Below are 19,212 nucleotides of genomic sequence, written 5' to 3' on the forward strand. Positions count from 1 at the left end.
GACAACTTATATATCAAAATCGCCCGTTCCGGCGGGACGAACAACTTTCATGTTGAAATCCTTTTCATTTGAGGCCATCTTATTTAGGTTTCATGCCATTCTTTAATCTGCTGTCAAGACGAGCATATCTGAATTTGTCATAACTTTTGCATCCGATCTCCTCTTTAGACCATCTTCATATCCATCTTGATCTTCTCGAAAAGAGCCATCCGATGGTGACTTCCAATCATAAGTTTGAATTAATCTTGAAATAGCTTTGCAACTTTTACTATTGTTTCACTTTTGAGCGTCAACACATGCCCCTTGTTTTTCGGCAAAGCTAGCGTGCCAAAAATAACTTATATCGTGTTTGCTCTAAGAGCAATGTCAACACTCCATCTGCCATTTATATGTTCTTAGGGTGGTAAGTATATATCGTCCATTGCTTGTCTGAACCTTTTGATGCAAACTTAGATGAAACCTTCTCAACTTCGTTAACAATCCGGTGATAAAGTTCCATAGATATGCATCTCAATGCCATCCACCGAACCATCTTGTCCACCCTTCCCTAGGATCTTGCAAATAATCAACAATGAATTTCCTTCAACCCTTGCTTCGCCTGCATAAAAGTCTCATTAGTGGGCGAAGCGGTGAGCTGCAGTTTGGCCTTACCTATGTTGGCGAGGACAAGCATAGGCTATTGATAGATGTGCAATACACCATGTTTGACATGGTAGCCGGATGCTTACTGTGCCAACTCATTTTCTCTCGAATTGTCATGTCTAGATATATGAGCAATATTAAAGTAGCCCAAGTTAAATTTTACATCTGGACATACCACAAGATAAATTATAAGCGATTCATCAAAACATTGATAACCCTTGGATATTTGTTGCACTACTCATAACGAATCACCGAAAGCCTCAATATGTGTAGCACCTATGCAACCAAAATCTTCAAAATAACATTGCATATTCAGCTTTGATCATTGTGCAAAAATCATTTTAAGCGACATTATGCTTCACAAAATAGCACCATAAGGAGATATATAAACAACACCAACATGTTGGCCATTGTTACGAGTTCAACCATCAAAACATAGTCTCCATAGTACTAGAGAGACAAGGCTAATATCAACATTATGCATGTCATAAATCTGATGCTCAATAATAGAACCAATAGTGATTTGGCCTCTCGTAGATTTGAAAGATTTGTAGGTCAAATCATATTAAATCAAAGCATAAGACCACCCACCAATTTTGCTATGAATTGGTCTACGCAACATATTTTGAATGGCATCGGTCATAATGTCTCAACTCCATGCAAGCATAATATAGGCATACGTATAAATTTCCATGCACACGGACATTGCCTCGCTCTCCAATCGAACTAAGGACGATGTTAGGATACTACACCGGCCATGCTTTGACATACTCTTAGGACGATAGATAAATATCGGCCATTACCATAAGACCCATGTAAACTTCATTCACCAAAGCACGTATAGCCGAAATAAACAAATGAATTAAAAGCCAAGTATTTCGACACTTTGGATCACAAACTTGTATCTAATCGAATGTATGATGATGAGGTAAAACCCTTTCATAATGTAAGAAAGTATATTACATCCACGGACCGGAATAAGCCCATGGGAGGTAACCAATCATACTCGAGGATGATTTCCATGGCATCGGCATCAATGACATAGTTGGAGAATGTGGATAATGTGTGGACCGAAGATGTTGAAACCTTTGGCTTGGTCATTCATAGTTTTCACTCTTTTACTTGTTCACCTTTGTCGCACTTCTTGCAACGGAGGTTTGCACATCATTCTTATTTTGAGTACTTCCTTTGGGAACACATGCCATGTTCCCCCTTTCAAGTTCTTGTGCACTAATTTTTAGTAATTCTTCTTTTGCTAATACGATAAACCGACTAGGCGCCCGGCTCTGTTTTTTTGAAGTAATGACAATTCTTGTTTTACCTTGTGCACTTTCAACTTCTTCTCTTCAAATTTGGCACTTGATTGACTCATCTCATTGTCTTTAGTAGCGAATGTCAACACTTCAATTGACTCTTTATCCTTTAAGATCAATCTGAAGTAGCACACTTACGACCATCTTTTTTAACGTGATATACTTTCTCAACCACCACCTTATTCTTTCTTGTGCTCCGGACCGATTCTTTTTAAGTGAAGTAGTCTTTACCATATGATTGTTTATTGAATGTGGGCCTTTTTGGAGCTACATGATCTTTGTGAGATGACTTAAAATAAGATGGAGAATATGCACTTGAATCATACCTGTCCCATGATAAATATGAATAAAAGTTAGCATATGGAGGTATCAATGGCATTGGCATTGGCGGCCCAAAATATGGATATGCGTACGATGCATTGAAATTTCCCCTTTGCCAATACTAGTCCTCATATTTGCGCCTAGGGGATGATCTTGATGCTTTTGAATTACTTGGCCAGTAAGCAATCTTCTCCTCACTTACCTTTTGATATTTTTGCAATAGCTGTGCAAAAGTGACTTTTAGTTTTTTACCTCTGTGCTTACCTTGGCCTTTGCTTTCTTTGGTTGTGCTTGCCTCGATCTTTGGATTTTCTTGTTGCCTCCCAGTACTTGGCATCTTCAGTGCAACTTTGATGGAATTTTCGCCCTCAAGAATATTATCATTGTGCTCTTGAACAACTTCCTTACTTGAAGGCTTGATCCCTTTATCCACAGTTTTTACCTTCTCATGTTTAAATGAATTGGCCCGAAGCAGCCAATGCAGAAACCGTTTGCCATCAGGACCAATTGGAGTAGACTGGCCATCTCTTGGTGTCTCAACAAATTTCAATTGTCCTTTATCAATGGCCGATTTAACTATTTGATGATTCATGTTGCAATCCTCAAAATTATGCTTGGATGAATCATGCAATTTACAGTACATTCGTCCTTGGATTTGATGAGGACATGACTACCTTGGATACGACCAAAAATATTTCATACATGCATATTTGTGAGGTGATTTCTAATACAAACCATGCAATAATTTATTTATGTTATCCAGAACAAAAATACTTCACCGACATTTGTGCCATGTCTAATTGCAGGTGTATGGGACACTTGTACAAACCACATGTGAATATAAAGGAAAATGAAATGATTAGGTGATGTTCAAGAAGTCCTTTCACATCACTTTTGACCCATGAGAAGACAAAGACCAAACTGCTCCAACTTTTGCATCCAGACTCCGAATAGGGTGAATCTTTTTTGTTGGAATGCTTATCTCATGCACTTTCCAGCACAATTGGAATCACTTTCAAATTCATACGGAGTGTGGAGATATTACCAAAATGGTCCAATACCGCAACAGAATTCGAGGCAAACTACAAGTCAAAAGATGTTGCGTCCCCTCCACTTGGCCCCATGGGCCTTGAACGACCTATGTTAGGTTTAGGCTACCTTGGGACGTCCTCCCACCTCCCCTTTGCTCCTATATAAGTAGATCAATCTAGTACCATTTTCTTTGAGTTTTGTTTAGTTAAAAATTAGCCACTACAACTTCTTATACTTCATTTGTGTCCAATAACCAGGCCAAGACCGCTTTCAGATCCCCACTTTTATCAACACTTCATCTATATTCGCAATATTTATATTGCTTTTTATCATATCCTTGCTCGTTCTTTGATTGCGTGCAGGAATAGACCTTTTTGGTCAGGCTGATCATGCTTTCGACATCGCTAATGATCTTAGGAGATTAGTTTAGCTATTGCTAAGACTCAACATCATGCATGTTTGTAGTCTGATTGTCAAAGTCGTTCTCCACCAAATCGGTAGTTACCATCTCACCGAAAGATCAGGACCCTCGCCTCTATCAAGCGGTATAAGTTTTTAGGTTGCTCGATAAGAATTTTAGTTATCCCTTGATTAGATTTATTTTCTTACCTATTGTCCAAGAAAAAGCCGCAAAAAGTTAGATCTATTCATCCTTTGTCCAAGCCAGTCTGAGCCTTTGCAATTTTCCTTTTAGTTCTTGCATAGTTGAATTATCGGCTGCATCATCATGTCGAGTTGCCGGTCTTAGTGTCTAGTTCCTTTAGAGTTTCGAGTTATGTTCATATTAGTCACGCCGCCGCTGCATCATCATCCCTTGTGCTGTCGACCACCATCATTAATCAGTTTCCACCACATGCTCCTCATCATTCATTGTCATAATCATACTTAAGGTCGTTCAGATCTTCGCTTGATCCAATCCTACATCTTATCTGGTTTGTTTTAGAAAGACCAAAAAAATGAGAGAGAAAAAAAGAGAGAAGAAAAAAATAGAAAAAAAGTGAGAGAAAAAAAGAGAGAAGAAAAAAGAGACAAATTTTGGATCTATCTAGACTCAATATCGTACTTGATTTCAGATTGGAATATGTTTTGCGCAGTGTTTAGTAAAACAGACATATCTTCCACATATGAACTCTGTTTTGGCTCCACAAGTACTCAAATTCAAGTATTTGACAAGACGCATTTGAATAGTTCATGAAGCTGGTTCAGTATTTTCACTTCCAAATTGGCTTGTAAATAGGACTTTTTGCCCTCTGAAGTTCACAAGCACAGTTTCTCACTGTTTTCAGGCCACTTCCTGAATATTTTTACCCCTCATATGAACTCAAAATTGAGCGATTCTTTTTGCGTTGGAAAGCTTGAGTCAATATATTTCTTGAGAAAATATATCAAAAAATTAGCATGAAGTTTTTCAGGGGAAAGTTGCAGAGAGAGAGAGAGAGTGCTTGGTATATCCTGCTTGGAGCTTATTTCTCATCATTAGCTTTAGTGCCTTTTGATCTTCACTTATATCTTCTATTCAGAGATACTTCATATCATTTGTTGCTGCTACTTGTGCAACGCCATGGACCCATTAGTGTTCTAGGATCGCATCTCTAGTATGGTCTAGCCTAGGACCAGCACAGTATCTCGTTGAGCGCATATTCACCATTGCATCTCTGAATTGATTATTGCTAATCTTTTGCTACCATATATTTAAGTCTTTTAAGCTCCACATATTTGTACAACGTGCATACCTACATTCACCTAGCAACCACTTTACCCAATCTTTGGATTTATCTGACACCGCTAGTTGTCGGTCGCCACCCGCTGCATGGTAAGAACTTATAAGACATTGATATTTGCTATACTGTGAGCATTTATCACCACATCCTAGTAGTCCATAGGAATATTATTCTCGGATTTTGTTTCTTGTTTCTACTAATCATGAGAGGTTCCGGAGTTAGAAGTTCTTGGATGACGGACACATCTTCACCACCATGAGAGGTGTGACCACGCACACAAGCATATGGCCAGGTTATCTCTCTACCGCCTTTTCAAGCTAGATTTAATCCCGCTATTTATCTCGATTGTGAGCTCGAGGTAGAACAACTTTTTACTAGCCATGATTTTTATGAACTTGAGAAGGTACGAGCTGCCACTCAAGAATTTATTGGTTTTGCTTCCGTTTGGTGGAGTATGTATCGTAACAAAAACATTGATAATCAACCCAAAACTCGGAAAAATTTGAAAGTTGTAATGAGACATCAATTTTTTCCTTCTTACCATCGCCGTGAATTGCTTTGCAAACTGGAACAATTAAGACAAGGCAATAACATTGTTAATGCTTACTACCAAGATGTGACGCCCCCGATTTGACCGTACACTAATCATACACGCAAACGTGTACGATCAAGATCAGGGACTCACGGGAAGATATCACAACACAACTCTACAAATAAAAATAAGTCATACAAGCATCATATTACAAGCCAGGGGCCTTGAGGGCTCGAATACAAGAGCTCGATCATAGACAAGTCAGCGGAAGCAACAATATCTGAGTACAGACATAAGTTAAACAAGTTTGCCTTAAGAAGGCTAGCACAAACTGGGATACAAATCGAAAGAGGCGCAGGCCTCCTGCCTGGGATCCTCCTAAACTACTCCCGGTCGTCGTCAGCGGGCTGCACGTAGTAGTAGGCTCCTCCAGTGTAGTAGGAGTCGTCATCGACGGTGGCGTCTGGCTCCTGGGCTCCAACGTCTGGTCGTAGCAATCGAGTATAGAAAAGGGGGAAAAGAGAGGGCAAAGCAACCGTGAGTACTCATCCAAAGTACTCGCAAGCAAGGAGCTACACTACATATGTATGCATTGGTATCAAATGGAATAAGGCTATCATATGTGGACTGAACTGCAGAATGCTGGAATAAGAGGGGGATAGCTAGTCCTTTCGAAGACTATGCTTCTGGTAACCTCCATCTTGCAGCGGGAGAAGGGAGTAGATGGTAAGTTCACCAAGTAGCATCGCATAGCATAAACCTAACTGATGATCCTCCCTTCGTCGCCCTGTGAGAGAGCGACCACCGGTTGTATCTGGCACTTGGAAGGGTGTGTTTTATTAAGTATCCGGTTCTAGTTGTCATAAGGTCAAGGTACAACTCCAAGTCGTCCTGTTACCGAAGATCACGACTATTCGAATAGATTAACTTCCCTGCAGGGGTGCACCATATAACCCAACACGCTCGATCCCATTTGGCCGGACACACTTTTCTGGGTCATGCCCAGCCTCGGAAGATCAACACGTCGCAGCCCTACCTAGGCACAACAGAGAGGTCAGCACGCCGGTCTAAATCCTATGGCGCAGGGGTCTGGGCCCATCGCCCATTGCACACCTGCACGTTGCGTACGCGGCCGGTGAGCAGACCTAGCCTCCCTTATACAAGAGTAGGCGTTCCAGTCCAACCCGGCCCGCGCCGCTCAGTCGCTGACGTCACGAAGGCTTCAGCTGATACCACGACGTCGAGTGCCCATAACTGTCCCCGTGTAGATGGTTAGTGTGTATAGGCCAGTAGCCAGACTCAGATCAAATACCAAGATCTCGTTAAACGTGTTAAGTATCCGCGAACGCCGACCAGGGCCAGGCCCACCTCTCTCCTAGGTGGTCACAACCTGTCCTGTCGCTCCGCCTCAAAGTAACAGTCGGGGGCCGTCGGGAACTCAAGCCCACCACTACCTGGATGGAGCCACCTGCCCCTTCAGCCCCCATCTCCGAACAGTATCATAAGTAATGTAACAGTATAAGTATATATCATATGCCCGTGATCACCTCCCGAAGTGATCACGGCCTAGTAGTATAGCATGGTAGACGGACAAGAGTGTAGGGCCACTGATGGAACACTAGCATCCTATACTAAGCATTTAGGATTGCAGGTAAAGGTAACAACCGTTGTAACAAGGACAGGCTATGCATCAGGATAGGATAACGGAAAGCAGTAACATGCTACACTACTCTAATGCAAGCAGTAGAGAGAAGAATAGGCGATATCTGGTGATCAAAAGGGGGGGCTTGCCTGGTTGCTCTGGCAAGAAGGGTTCGTCGTCGATGTAGTCGATCACAAGGGTACCAACAGGGGTCTCGGGGTTTACCAGAAAGAAGTAACGGAGGGGGAACACAATAAATAACATAGCAAACAAAGCAACACAAAGCATAACATGGCAATGCACGGTGCTAGAGGTGACCTAACGCCGTATGAGGTGATACCGGTGAAGGGGGGAAACATCCGGGAAAATATCCCCGGTGTTTCGATTTTTCGGACAGATGAATCGGAGGGGGAAAGTTGCATGTTCGCTATGCTAGGGACATGTGACGGACGAACGGGCTGCGTATCCGGATTCGTCTCGTCGTTTTGAGCAACTTTCATGTACAAAGTTTTTCCATCCGAGCTACGGTTTATTTTATATTGATTTTAAGAAGTTTTAACAATATTCTGGAATCAATATTAATTCGAAATTAAAAAGTTGAAATGCTATGTGCACCCAGATCTGTGCACACAAAGGTGTACCAGAGGGTGACATATGGGTCCAGGGGGGTCCCAGTTGACCAGTCAAAGTTTGACTGGTCAACAGGGGATGGGGCCCTCCTGTCACTCTCATGTAACTAATTGGGGATTAGTTATGCTAACTAGGTAATTAGCTTAATTAAACCATTTTAATTAATTGTATATTTTTTTACACACAACAATTTTCTTTAAGAAAAGGGGGCCGATGGGTCCCGTAAGCCAGTGGCACAAGGCCAACGGGCCGGGCGAGTTAACGGGCGGGCGCCCGTGCCCGAGGGGCGCTATGCCCGGGCGAGGCCACCGGCCGTCGAGGGAGCGGGGCGCGAGGGCCACGACGGGCGCAACCGGTAGCCCCGGTCGGCGGGACGGGGCGCAGAGGACCACAGGGTGGGGCTCGCGCGCGGCAGCGGTGGCCCGCGGCGGCGGAGCAAAAGCAGCAGCAGCACGGGGTGGGCGCGATCAGGGGCGGCGGCGCGGGCGTGGAGGCCAGGGAGCGCCTGGCGGGGCGCCAATGGGGGCACCGGGCACGAGCAGGGGTGGTGGGCGCGACCGCACGTGGGCACAAGGGGGGCTGCCGGCGTTTGTGCAACACGCGGCAGCAGAGGCGGGGCGCTAGGCGATTGACGGCGGTGCGTGGCATGGCCGGGCGTGGCGCGCGGATGCAGTAGGCAGAGCAAGCAGCAGCAGCGAGACAAGCAGCAGCATCAGCCACAAGAAGGCAGTAACCGCAGCGGTTGAAGAAGCAGCAGCGGGCGAGCACTCAGGAGGCAGCTGCCGGCGTAAGGCGCGGCCCAGGCCGACGCGCATGCGCGAAGGTGCAGCCTGGGCGGCCAGAGGTGCGGTGAAGCACGACCACGGGGGTCGCGAGCGCGTGTGGGAGCGAGCGCGACGCGACTATGGCGAGGCTTCAGCCACAACAGGAGGTTGCACGCACGGGCATCTACGGTTTAAGATCGAGACAACCAAAAAATAGGGAACCGGGAGGAGGAGCTCACAACGAAGCTCAAGGACGTGGTCGGGGAGGACGGGGTTGCCGGGATGGTGCGGATCGAGGCGAGGTTGTGCGGCGGCCGACGGGGAAGACGATGACCGATCCAGCGGTGTGGTTCACCTCCAGACGAACCCATGTTTGCGGTCGAAGCAGACGAAGCAGCAGCATCTTCTCGACATCCTCGCGAGGCTCGGGGTGGCCTCCGGCCACCACAACGGCACTGGCTCGACGACAGAGGTCTCAGGTAACGACAAAAGTCGAGTGGGGCAAGAAGAGCGAGGGGAATGGGGAAAAGCTAGGGTTCCAGGGGAGAGAGGGATGACACGGGGTAATCTTATCCCTGCCTCGGAGCCGCCGGATGCACGACGCGTGGGAATCGGCAGCCATGGCGCCGTGGATGGTCGCCATGCCTTCCCTGGTGAACAGAGAAGGGGGAGACGCCAGGGTGGGCTGGGCTTTAGGCCAGAGTTCAAGTAGGCCCTTTCTCTTTTCTGGTCTTCTATTTTCCCTTTTAATTAAAACAGAGACAACTATGGAAAAGTTTGGGCTACCAAAATACTTTTTTTAAAAAAAGAATGAGGGACTAGGCCACTTAAATTCTTTGTAGTGTTTGGTATTGCCACAAAAAGTTTGAGGGGCAATTGAATTGAATTTTGGATTTTTCACAAATGGAAAAGCATTTAAAATGCTGATTTGGAACCACTCATGAAATTAGCTATCTCAAAAGATGTTGAACCACTCATGAAATTTAGTTAGTGAATATTTTCAATCCAGCGAACATTTTTGTTTTATTATTTGAAAATTTAATAATTTGACTTGCATTTGAATTTGAAATCGAGTTCGGTTTGGATTAAGATGAGGTTTACAAAATTAATCACGATGACAAGGCACCATTCATGTGTGGTTACTGTGGCTTAACTACCCGGGCGTTACACAAGACTTCAAATATTATATGCATCATTGTAGCATAGAAGAATCCGAGGATGATACAAAGAATAGATTTTTTGGTGGTTTGAACCATGAAATTCGCGCAAGATTTCAGTATATTCCTCGTTACATTACTGCTATGTATGTTCACACTTGTACCTTAGAGAGGCAGATATAGGAGGATCCATTGGGTGACTACAACAAGTACTATTCAAGTTCATTCTCACCACCACCAATTGTTTCCTCCACCGTTGCGCCTACTAGAGCAGTCACACCTTAGATTGTGCACGAGACATCATCTCAAGTGTATGGTACATTGCTATCGTTCATACCTACATCAGCTACATCGTTGCGACAAGGTAATAGTAAAGGTATTGATGACATAACTTCACATGAGAATGATGCATGCCTAGTTGACTTGAATACATCATGTGTTGAGTTACCTGTTGATTTGAGCACACCACCTATTTTGAGAATCGTTTTACTAGTATGAATGTGCCATTTGATGAAACAACTGAAATATCAACAATTTTGAGTTGACCCATTGAACTAATTGTTGATGAAAAAGAACCATATGACTCAAAGAATAAACTTGATTTAGATCATGTACAATTGATTAGCCATGAGGACATGTAATCTATAAATTAGCATGCCAATTCTATGTATTTGAGCTGGAGCAGCCTGCAGAGCACTCTCACCTTAGTAGTAGTAGTACCACCACCACTTGTAGAATAGCCACCATATCGAAGGTGTTGTAATCGCCAAGAAGAACAAGGTATCCTTTTAAGTTTGTGAAATCCCTTTGGGGCCTCCTGAAAGGGAAAACCATATGAAATTATGTTGTTGAAATGAAGTAGTTTCGTGCTTCACTTGGTATTTTTATTTATGAATTTATGGGACGTGTTCTTTTGCTAGGGATCCTATAGGATAAACCTCTGCCGGTAGTTCTCCGTTTATCCTTGTGTGGCATTTGAATGAGAACCTTATGGCCATAGAGAAGTGTTCCCTTCGGGTGGAACTGCTTGGGAAGACAATAAGAATTTACCCCATAAGTTTGCATTTAAAACATCAAGTGAGCGAACCTAGCTACATCTGATACAACATAATGAAAAATATGGTGAGCACTGAGTAGGATATCACACCACTGCACACACCACCGGTTGTACTGTTGGCCTCGCCAACTGATAACCCACAAGTATAGGAGATCATAACAGTTTTCGAGGGTAGAGTATTCAACCCAAATTTATTGATTCAACACAAGAGGAGGCAACAAATATTTGCAAGCATTAGAAGTTGAGTTGTCGATTCAACCACACATGGAGACTAAATATCTGCAGCAGAGTGACCAGTAGCACAGTAGTATGGTAATTTGATAGTGATAGCAGTAATAGTAGCAGTAACAGTTACGATAGCAGAAATAGTTTTGTAGCAATTGTGCCAGCAATAGCAACAATAGTAACTTAACAAAGATCAATATGTGAAAAGCTCGTAGGCATTGGATCGATGATAAGGTTGGATAATATTCATCATATAACAGTCATAACCTAGGGCGACACAGAACTAGCTCCAATTCATAAATATAATGTAGGCATGTATTCCATAAATAGTCATACGTGCTTATGGAAAAGAACTTGCATGGCATCTTTTGTCCTACCCTCCTATGGGAGCGGGGTCCATAAGGAAACTAAGGGATATTAAGGCCTCCTTTTAATAGAGAACCGAAACAAAGCATTAACACATAGTGAATACATGAACTCCTCAAATTACAGTAATCACCAGAAAGAATCCCATTTATTGTTACCTTGGGGTATGCGGATCATAACACGTAATAGGTGCGTATAACTTGCAAGATAGGATCAAGAACACAAATATATTGGTGAAAATATAAACGGTTCAGATTTGAAATCATGGCACTTGGGCCCTAGTGACAAGCATTAAGCATAACAAAGTCATAGAAACACCAATCTCAGAACATAGTGGATACTAGGGATCAAGCCCTAACAAAACTAACTCGATTACATGATGAATCTCATCCAACCCATCGCCGTCCAGAAATCCTATGATGGAATTACTCACTCCCGACGGTGAGCATCATGAAATTAGTGATGAAGGATGGTTGGTGATGACGAAGATGGAATATCCCCCTCTTCAGAGCCTTGAACAGACTCCAGATCTGGCCTCCCAATGAAGACCAGGAGGTGGCAGCGGCTGTGTATCGTAAAACATGATGAAACTTCCTCTCCTATTTTTTTTCTCGGGAAATAGAAATTTCTAGTATCCAGATTAGGGTCAGCGGAGCCACGTGCGCCCCACCACCCACCAGGGCGCACCGGGGGGGGCAAGCATGCTCTGGCGCCTTGTGGGCACAGGGTGGCCCCCCTCCAGTGGGTCTTGGCTCCAATATTTTTTATATATTCCATAAAAAATCTCCATAAAGTTTTGTCCAATTTCGAGAACTTTTATTTCTGCACAAAAACAATACGATGGTAGTTCTGCTGAAAAGAGCGTTAGTCCGGGTTAGTTTTAGTTCTGCTGAAAATATCGTCAGTCCGGGTTAGTTTCATTCAAATCATGCAAATTAGAGTCCAAAACAAGAGCAAAAGTGTTCAGAAAAGTAGATACGACAGTGACGTATCAACTCCCCCAAGCTTAACTCATTGCTTGTCCTCAAGCAATTCAGTTGACAAACTGAAAGTGATAAAGAAAAACTTTAATGAATTCTTTTGTTCTTGTGTTTATATATATGCTTAAATAATACCCAGGTTTTCAGGAAAGATTATAACTAACCATGCAAATGATAACTCTTAGAAATTATATTCACTCATATCAATGGCATAATCAACTAGCGAGCAATAATAAAACATCTCAAATGCCAATACTTTGTCAAAATGATCATGATATAATATGATAATAATGGTATCTCGCTAGCCCTTTCTGAGACCGCAAAACATAAATGCAGAGCACCCCAAAGTTCAAGCAGCGACTAAACATTGTAATTCATGGTAGAAGAGATCCAGTCATGATGCACACAACATTAACTATACACAATGCATGAGAATGACAATAGTGGTCTCAGGACTGGTACTTGTTTGAGAAGGCGATGACGCAACAATAAAAGTAAAATGACATAAAAGTAAATGGATAGGCCCTTCGTAGAGGGAAACAACAATTTGTAGAGGTGCCAGAGCTCGAGGCTTGAATCAGAGATAAATATAATTTTGGGAGGTATAACTTTCCTGTCAACGTTACGACCGATAGTTTTCAATATCTTCCATGCTAAACAAATTAGCGGTGGTTCCCAAGCGGTAAAAGTAAAGTGTACCCCCCTCCACCAACAAACACAGGCCATGGCTAGGCGAATCCTCGGGTGCTCTCCATACCAACAACCGTCCGGGGAGTTTGTTTTATTATTATTGCAATTTTGATTATGGGACTGGTCATCCCGGTTACCGACCCCTCTCGTGCGAGGATGAGCGAATACACACTCATCATGAGAATAACCCGCTTACCGTGGAAGATACTGACTGCCTTCTGTCACTCCATGAGCGGTATGGGCACACAAAACAGATGTTCATTTGAATATTTAGAGGTGGCACATGCAAATTTACTTGGAACGACAGAGTAATACTATAGGCAGATATAGTGTCCTCATCTGGACTAACTTCGGTTTAAGGATATTGATGCACAAGTATTATTCCCGCTTAGTACAGGCGAAGGCTAGCAAATAGGTTGAGAAGCGACCAACTAGAGAGCGAAAACGGTTATAATCATGCATTATGAATACTTAACATTGAATACTAGCATGAGTAGGATATAAACACCATGAACATAAATATCATGGAGGTTATGTTGGTTTTGAATCAACTACATGCGTGAACATGTGCCAAGTCAAGCCACCTGAAACATTCAGAGGAGGATACCATATCATCATACTACATCACAATCATTTTAATGCATGTTGACATCCAAGATAAATCATTATCCACTCCTAGCTACTTAAGCATGGCATGGGAAACTATAATCTCTAATTGTCATCATAAACATGTTTAATCATAATATGCTAAATCATGGATACTGAGTAAAACATATTTGCAAAACAAAACAAGTTGAGTTCATACCCGCTTTTCCCTGCCACAGTCACTTGATCAAATATCGTCATTATTACCTTTCACTTGCACGACCGAATAATATGAAAATAATAATAGTGCAAGAGTGCCATGGACTAAGTTGGAATCTGCAAACATTTTATGCAAAGGAGAAGACAAGGTAAAATGGGCTATTTGTCAGATTAACAATGATGCATATGAGAGCCACTCAACATTTTTATCGTGGTCTTCTCATCGCAATGACTTAGCGAAAGAAAATAATTTCAGAGAAACACATTGAGATATTTTTGGAGTTTTTGATTTTTTTATTGAAGAAAGCAAAATAACAAAAAGGAAAAACAAAAACGAGAAAAAATATTTACACGAGAAAGCTCCCAACAAGCAAAAGAAGAACGGGAATTTTTTTGGGTTTTCTTTTAATACTATAGCCAATTTAAACTTGAAAGAAAAACCAAAAAGAAGTGAGAACTATTTTTGGATTTTCTCAAAGTTTTTCAACCACATAAGAAGAGAGCGAGAACATACAACTACCATGGATTATATATGAAAAAGGATGTACACCGACAACTGGAATGAAATGTGTGAACATGAATGCAATGTCAGTGAAAAATACGTACTTCCCCAATCTTAGGCTTTCGCCTAGCTTGGTAATCACCATCCATAGTAGCCATTCTGTCCCATGTGAAAGTGCTAAGGCGGCGGTACCTGAGCGCCCCACTCCTGGGGCTCCTCCTCTGCCGCTGCCAGTGCATTCCGGTAGGCGACGATGTCCTCTGGTTGGATGGTGTATCCGTTCCTGGCATGAGAATCAAACAAAGCAGGTGTAGACAATGGAATAATATCATGAGTTTCATCACTAAAAACCAAGCTATAACGAATGTGTTGAGGAGGCATAGGAGCATCAATAAATTGGTGGTCCTCCATCGACTGGTGATATAGATAGGCAAGAAGTAATCATGGGGGCATATCTGAACATTAAAATGTCTCTCTAGACAAGTAGCATAAATGCCATCGTGAATTTTGCTCTTCATCCTGTTGGTGTGTAGGCGGCGTGCAATGATAGCGCTAGTGCTATATGTGTTATCATTATGAAGTGCACGAGTAAAATGTCGAGGTCGAGAGCACATAGTGAACCACCTTTCTCTCTACTCGTCAAGCATTTCCCTATGAATAAAGCAAAGTAGTGCACAACAGGGAACTGCAAGCTAGTGGCTCAGGCGTGCGACACGCCCCTTTCCTCACCCACAGTTAACGTGTGGAGGAAGCCCTCAAACTCCTCTAGTCGAGGCTCTCTAATTTCCCCATTAGAAGGAATCATGCATATCTCACAAAATTCAGTAAGAGGTATATGGTGATGCTCAACATATAAATCAAAGCGCACCTCAGGGGGTTCGAGCCTATTCGAGAAATTAAAGTTTTGCACAAAAGAATTGGTGAGGATGTGGTTTTGGTCAAACTCATCTGTGAGGAAGTCACTAAGTCCAACATTTGCAATGAATTGCGCGAACTCTTGGTAGATTCCCGCTTCATTGATGGAGGCAACATGCGACCATTCGTGTGGCCGGACCTCCGTTCTACGCGGGGTGTTGATGTCATTGTCTGAGGATTCACCAAGGACTCCCTTGGCATTCCACTTGAAGGAACTCCTCCAAAAGAATATTCATTTTCTCTACGGACAAATTTTTGAAATTTTTGGTCCACAAAATGATGTAAACAAAACTTCACAAGATTGATAGCAACTACTCATATGGATGCCTAGATGCTATATCAAGCATTCAAACTACTTGGAACTCAAAGAATTCAACATGCAAGCTCATTTTCAGTAGCACCAAGAGTAGCTAATTATGCAAAATATAATGCACTAAATCAAAAACTAATTGGAGCAATGGAGGAGCCACATACCAAGTAGCAATCTCCCAAAATAGTTTTGGAAATGGAGCTCAGAGCAAAGGGATCGAAAATCTCAGCTTTGGGAGCAAGAACACGAGATAGAGAACTACCAGGATTTTTTTTGGAGGTAAGAGACGAAGTGGGCTCAAGGGGTAAATGAGGGGGTCCCTATAGGGCCCACCACCCACTAGGGCACTGATACGTCTCCAACGTATCTATAATTTTTGATTGTTCCATGCTATTAAAGTATCAATCTTGGATGTTTTATATACATTTACTAGCAACTTTATATCATTTTTTAAGACTAACCTATTAACATAGTGCCTAGTGCCAGCTGCTATTTTTTGCTTGTTTTTTTACTTTGGAGAATATCAATAGCAAACAAAGTCCAAATGCCATGAAACTTTTTGGAGATTTTTTCTGGCCAGAAGACACCCTGGGAGCCAAAGGAGCACACGAGAGGAGGCCTATGGGGCCCACTAGGCACCAGGGCACACCCTGGTGGGTAGTGGAGCCCACAGGAACCTTCTTGACCTGCCTCCGCCTTTATAAATACTCTAAAACCCCCAAAACCCTAGGGGAGTCCACGAAACACTTTTCCAACCGCCGTAAGTTCCAGAACCACGAGATCCAATCTAGAGTCCTTTTTCGACACTCTGCCAGAGGGGGCAACGATCACGGAGGGGTTCTTCATCATCCTTGTTGCCCCTTCGATGATGCGCATGTAGTTTACCACAGTCCTATGGGTCCATACCTAGTAGCTAGATGGCTTCTTATCTCTTTTTGATCTTCAATTCAATGTTCTCCTCGATGTTCTTGTAGATCTATTTGAAGTAAATCCTTTTTGCGGTGTGTTACTTGGGATCCAATGAATTGTGAGTTTATGATCAGATCTATCCATGAATATTATTTGAGTCTTTGCTGAACTCTTTTATGCATGATTGTGCGGTGGTGTAGGTGATGACCCCGACGATCGATGGTGGGGTGGCGGCCACGACCTCCACCTCCCTCCTTCGGGCCGTGGTGGCAGAGCGGGTGATGGCCACGGTGGCCAACAGTGGGGTGGTGGCCATGACGACCACCCCCCGCCATCGGGCCGCGGTGGCGGAGCGGGCGATGGCCCTGGCTTTCGATGGTGGTGTGGCGGCCACGGCGGCAGACGGTGGGGTGGCGGCAACGGCGGCCCGGAACAGCTGCCGACGGGCAGCGGTGGCGGAGCATGTGTTGGGTGTTGCGCGGACACCCAACGGGACGCCACCTGCACTACACTACACCGGGGACCGCATCGCTGCCGCGGTGTAGCCTCCCAGCTGGAGCTGTCTTCTGATGACGGCAGAGTGGCCGAGCGACGACGACGGACCGGTGCCATTCGTGATTGTGGGAGAAGCAGACGAGATAAGCTACAGGGAGGGAGGGGAAAAGGCGATGATACATCCATTTTGCATCATGCTTTTATGTTGATATTTATTGCATTATGGGCTGTTATTACACATTATGGTGCAATACTTATGCCTTTTCTCTCTCTTATTTTACAAGGTTTACATGAAGAGGGAGAATGCGGGCAGCTAGAATTATGTATCAGAAAGCAGCAAATATGAGAGACCTATTCTGCACAACTCCAAAAGTCCTGAAAATTTACGGAGAATTATTTTGGAATACATAAAAAATATTGGGCATAGAAAATACTAGAGGGGACCCACCAGGTGGCCACAAGCCTGGGGGACGCGCCCTAGGGCTTGTGGGCCCCTTGGCAGGTCCCCGGTGTCCATCTTCTGCTATATGAAGGGTTTTTACCTAGAAAAAATCATAAGGAAGCTTTTGGGATGAAGCGCCGCCGTCTCGAGGCGGAACTTGGGTAGAAGCAATCTAGGGCTCTGGCGGAGCTGTTCTGCCGGGGAAACTTCCCACTGGGAGGGGGAAATCGATACTCGTCATCGTCACCAACGATCCTAACATCGAGAGGGGTCAATCTCCATCAACATCTTCACCAGCACCATCTCCTCTCAAACCCTAGTTCATCTCTTGTATCCGATCTTTGTGTCAAAACTTCATATTGGTACATGTGGGTTGCTAGTAGTCTTGATTACTCCTTGTAGTTGATGCTAGTTGGTTTATTTGGTGGAAGATCATATGTTCATATCCTTAATGATATACAACAACCCTCTGATTATGAACATGAATATGCTTTGTGAGCAGTTACTTTTGTTCCTGAGGACACGGGAGAAGTCCTGTTATAAGTAATCATGTGAATTTGGTATTCATTCGATATTTCGATGAGATTTATGTTGGCTTTCCTCTAGTGGTGTCATGAAAACATCGACTACATGACACTTCGCCATGATTTGGTCCTAGGGGAAGGCATTGGGAAGTAATAAGTAGATGATGGGTTGCTAGAGTGATAGAAGCTTAAACCCTAGTTTATGCGTTACTTCGTAAGGGGCTGATTTGGATCCACATGTTTCATGCTATGGTTAGATTTATCTTAATTCTTCTCTCGTAGTTGTGGATGCTTGAGAGAGGGCTTAATCATACGTGGGAGGCTTGTCCAAGTAAGGGCAGCACCCAAGCACCGGTCCACCCACATATCAAATTATCAATGTAACGAACGCGAATCATATGAGCATGATGCAGGCTAACTTGACAATAATTCCCATGTGTCCTCGGGAGCACTTTGCTTTCTATAAGAGTTCGTCCAGGCTTATCCTTTGCTACAAAAAGGATTAGGCCACCTTTCTACACCTTTGTTACACTTATTACTTGTTACCTGTTGCAAATTATCTTATCAGAAGACTATCTGTTACCGATAATTTCAGTACTTGCAGAGAATACCTTGCTGAAAACCGCTTGTCATTTCCTTCTGCTCCCCGCTGGGTTACTTATCGAAAGGACTACGATATACCCCCTATACTTGTGGGTCATCAAGACTCTTTTCTGGCGCCGTTGCCAGGGAGTGAAGCACCTTTGGTGAGTGGAATTTGGTAAGGAAAAATTTATATTACGTGCTGAAATTTACCGTCACTTGTTACTACGGAGAATCATCCTTTGAGGGCTTTGTTTGGGGTATCTTCACCTTGACTGGAAGAGCAAAGAGTTGCTCCTCAACCTACTGCACCTACTGAAAATATTTATTATGAATTTCCTTCGGGTATGATATGATAGAGAAACTGCTAGCTAATCCTTATGCAGGAGATGGAACACTACATCCTGATATGCATCTAATCTGTGTGGATGAAGTTTGTGGATTATTTTGAAGGAAATATGCCCTAGAGGCAATAATAAAGTTATTATTTATTTCCTTATAATCATGATAAATGTTTATTATTCATGCTAGAATTGTATTAACCGGAAACATAATACATGTGTGAATACATAGACAAACAAAGTGTCACTAGTATGCTTCTACTTGACTAGCTCGTTAATCAAAGATGGTTATGTTTCCTAACCATGAACAATGAGT

The sequence above is a fragment of the Triticum urartu genome, chromosome 4A (genome assembly GCF_056163025.1).
Source record: "Triticum urartu cultivar PI428250 chromosome 4A, HENAU_Tu73, whole genome shotgun sequence".
In the NCBI taxonomy this organism is placed as follows: Eukaryota; Viridiplantae; Streptophyta; class Magnoliopsida; order Poales; family Poaceae; genus Triticum; species Triticum urartu.